The sequence below is a fragment of the Otolemur garnettii genome, unplaced genomic scaffold (genome assembly GCF_000181295.1).
Source record: "Otolemur garnettii isolate 467f Iridium unplaced genomic scaffold, OtoGar3 scaffold00001, whole genome shotgun sequence".
In the NCBI taxonomy this organism is placed as follows: Eukaryota; Metazoa; Chordata; class Mammalia; order Primates; family Galagidae; genus Otolemur; species Otolemur garnettii.
The window spans coordinates 15,883,580-15,887,874 of NW_003852396.1; the positions used below are offsets into that span (position 1 = coordinate 15,883,580).

Consider the following 4,295-nt stretch of genomic DNA (forward strand, 5'->3'; position numbering starts at 1 on the left):
GGCATCACAGCTCACAGTAACCTCTAACTCCTGGGCTCAAACGAGCCTCCTGCCTCAGCTTCCCAAGTAGCTAGGACCACAGGTGCCCGCCACAACGCCCAGCTATTTTTTAGTTGTAGCCGTCATTGTTGTTTGGCAGGTCCAGGCTGGATTCGAACCTCCACCTTGGGTGTTTGTGGCTGGCGCCTTAGCCGCTTGAGCCACAGGCGCCAAGCCCCAAATCACTGTCTTAAAAAACTCAGTCTATACCACTGAGCTAACTTCTTCACAGTTACTGGTTTTCAAGCCTTTAGCAACTGGAAACTGTCAATAAATTCTTTTTTTATTCCTAGGAATTCCAACTTTGTTTAAATGTTTACTCAGCGCCTAGAGATGATGACCTGATCCTTAATAATTTAACAAATTCATTAGATTATAACAATATATTTGTTACACTATATGGTTCAAAGGGGGGTAGTGAGTAAAATATTCATACTCTGAATAAAAGTTCAAACATCTAAGAGTCAATGAAAAAGCATTTTTTTTATGTCAGATGGGTAATGTGCTGACGTCACAACAAGATTTGTGGGAGACACGTCTCACGCATGCGCATGAAAACCCAATCGTCACGCTTATGAACTACAAAAGGATCAGAAAAAGCATTTTTAAATCATTCGTTCCTAAAGCATAAAAGGTTCTACTTTGAACTCAGCTAAGGTTTAAAAGCCAGTACAGACAGTACCTAGGTTACAAACAAGATAAGTTCCGTAGGTTTGTCTTCAGCTGAATTTGTACGTAGGTTGGAACAGGTACACCTACCTACTACCGGTAATAGCCCCTCCACTTGTAAGTATGAGTCCTGCGTCAGTAGGATGTTTGTAACTCAGGGACTTCCTGCAATTGCCTCTGTTCATAAGTGTGAGTTGTACATAAGTCAGATGTCTGTGATTGACTCTGGGGGGTGGGGGTGGTGTCCAGGGGACCACCTGTACTGTAATTGAGAGATCTGAAGAAGCCACCTAGGAAAAGGCTTTGGAACCACCTGACTTTAGTCAACAAGTTTTCCTTTTTAGCGAAAGCAACTAAGAACCTAAACAACACAAAATCTAAACTCTCAAATGGGCAATTGCGTGTTTCAAACTTGCCACAAAACAAAGGGCACTACCTTCCTTAACTTAAGTGGCACTCTAGGGTTTAAACAATTTAACCACTGTTTCATGTGTATGTGTGTAGCGAGGGATACCACTTATTTTGAATGCATGGTGATAACTAACATCCAAGATACATTACATAATATACATATATATACATAATATACATTTTTGGTACATGCATAAATTTCTAGCACATGTTACCATAGACATAGGAATCATTAAATAAAAACTGTAAGAAGTGAATTGATGACTAAGGATTGATATTTTTCACAACGGTGAAACACAAAGATTCACTATTAAAGAGAATAGTACACCTACATTTTTGTAAGAGTTTAAGTAGCAGAAAGTGAATACTCACTAAGAACAATTGTAGAAACCAGAATGAAAAGAGGCAGGAGAGAACAAGAGAATAAATACCACATGAATGAATCAGTTTATAGTACAACACATGATAATGTTTCACATGAAAGGCAGATATGTCATGGGCAGCACCTGTGGCTCAGTGAGAAGGGCGCCAGCCCCATATACTGAGGGTGGCAGGTTCAAAACTGGCTCAGCCAAACTGCAACAAAAAAATAGCCCGGCATTGTGGCGGGCACCTGTATTCCCAGCTACCTGGGGAGGCTAAGGCAAGAGAATCGCCTAAGCCCAAGAGCTAGAGGTTGCTCTGAGCTGTGACGCCACAGCACTCTACCAAGGGTGATAAAGTGAGACTCTCTCTCTAAAAAAACAAAAAAAAAGAAAAGAAAGGCAGACATATCAAGACCCATTTCACACTACCCAGAAAACATTCTTGGTTAAAATTGTCCGTGGCCACCCTTCCTTCAGAACCTCTCCTTTTCTATCAATAACAGCAACTTTGTGAAATCAGACTTGAAATCCTAAATACTAAACAAGTCCTCACGCTGCCTCAATATCCTTAATCTCTAAACCCAGTTGCTTCATTCTGTGAACCGCCTCCAGCAGTGCCATGTCAGGAGAGCCTTCATTCATACCTTGCACTCATTCAGACACTATTAAGCACTCACTGAAGTACTGCGCTAATTCTGAACAAACCACTGTTCTAAAAGGAGATCGAGACCTAGATCACGATTAATGCACTATTTCAACAATACCACTTACTAGAGGCCTACTATGTGACAGCTGCTATTCCAACATGCAATTATCCCATTTAAAAAATTGCAGAGGCTCGGCGCCTGTGGCTCAAGTAGCTAAGGCACCAAGCCACATACACCTGAGCTGACAGGTTCAAATCCAGCCCAGGCCCACCAAACAGCAATGAGGGCTGCAACCAAAAAAAATAGCCCTGTGTTGTGGTAGGTGCCTGTAGTCCCAGCTACTTGGGAGGCGGAGACAGGAAAATCGCTTGAGCCCAGGAGCTTGAGCCCAGGAGGTTGCTGTGAGCTGTGATGCCACAGCACTCTACCCAAGGCAACAGCTTGAGGCACTGTCTCAAAAAAAAAAAAAAAAAAATACACCGAGGGTGGCAGGTTCGAACCGGCTGGAACAGCTAAACAACATTGACAACTGCCACAAAAAAATAGCCGGGTGTTGTGGCGGTTGCCTATAGTCCCAGCTACTTGGGAGGCTGAGGCAAGAGAATTGTTTAAGCCCAAGAGTTGGAGGTTGCTGTAAGCTATTGATACCGGAAAAGTGGCGCCCCAGCCAGCTCAGCCGAGCAGGGCTGGGGGACCTGTCACCTCTGTCTTGGTGGCAGCAGCCAGCAAAGGAACTGGCAGGCTGGAGCAAGCAGGGGAGCTTCCCTCCCCCACCAGAGGCTCCAGTGGAGCGGAGCTAGAGGACCTGCCGGCTCTGCCTTGGCAGCAGCTGGCACAGAAACCAGCAGGCTGGAGCCAAAGGGGGAGCTTTCCTCTCCCACCGGAGGCTCCAGTAACATAAAAGACCTGGTGATCAGGGGGAAACACTGGCGACTCCTCCAGTGCATCCCTGATTGCTCCATTTTCAATCCTGCTCCCTATATAAACCCCTGAGCAGAGAGCCTAGGGGCAGATCATCACAGATCATTAATGAAGATAGAGCAGAAGAGCAAGACTTCAGCAGATCGTCACAGAACTTTGAGGAAGAGAGAACAGGACAGCAAAGACCTCAACAGATTGCCGCAGACGGTTGAGGGAGAGAGAGTAGAAGAGGAAGAGTTGTAACACTTATACCCTGCTCTGTAAGGAAGTTTGACTCTTTGTAAGAGCTGTAACACTTGCATCCTGCCCTATAAGGAGGTTTGGCTCTTTGTAAGAGCTGTGACACTTTAAGACCTATCTTATCCTGCTCTACAAGGTTTGACTCTTTGTAAGAGCTGTAATAATACCTCTGTAAATCAAACCTAACTTAAGACCAAGAGCCTGGAAATCCAAAGTCAAAAAATCCAGTATCACTATGACGCAACAGCACTCTACCAAGGGCAACATAGTGAGACTCTGTCTCAAAAAATAAATAAATAAATAGAATAAAATTAAATTAAAAATTGCATATAATTATTTTCTGAAAGCAGGAGATTAAGGCTCAAAGCAATGCAGTAATTTCCTAAGATCACACTGATAGTAAATTGCAAAGTAGGATTCCACAGTTCTCCTTCTACCACTTGTTCAATCTACTGCTTCAACTTCTAAACAATCTTTTCTATCCAGTCTACCCAGTTCCTAGCTAGTCTACCCAGTGCTACCAGAATCATCACCATAACGAACCATTTTGTACTTGTAGCTCACAAAAAAAAGGCTCCTTTAGCCTCTTTAGTCTGACTTTGATTTAAAAAACAAACAAAAAAAAAACCCTGAAAACTAAATCCTATTTTTTCTCTAAACTAGGTCTAAATCTTATAAATCAATCAAGTCTCTACCCTTTAGTTTTCTTACCAAAGAAAGGGAAATAAGAAGACAGAGTTGTGTAAGGATTAAGACAAAATATGCAAAGGATTAAGCAGGTAAGTCCTCAATAAATAGGAGTTACAGCTCAGAACTCCTATACACAAACCTTCTGTTTTAGACAATGTATGTATTGCTTCTCCTGTAAAACCCAGATTTCTGCCTCAATTTACACTATTCTCTTTCCTATCCATTAATATTCAGTACTCTATAAATATCTGTGAAACAAATCAGTGACTGTCAAACCTTATCTTCAAAGCTAAAGGCAAATGCCACTCCCTCC

The 4,295-nt window shown here is 42.6% G+C and overlaps 1 protein-coding gene and 1 non-coding gene across 3 annotated transcripts in view; both read right to left on the minus strand.

Annotated features, from left to right (window-relative positions):
• Window positions 1–4,295, minus strand: part of TMEM135 (transmembrane protein 135) — a 242,961-nt gene that overhangs the window by 235,645 nt on the left and 3,021 nt on the right. The gene's annotated exons all lie outside the window — the stretch shown is intronic.
• LOC111724686 lies at window positions 527–630 on the minus strand. Its single transcript, XR_002772944.1, has one exon. It is a non-coding gene; the product is annotated as a small nucleolar RNA U13 (small nucleolar RNA).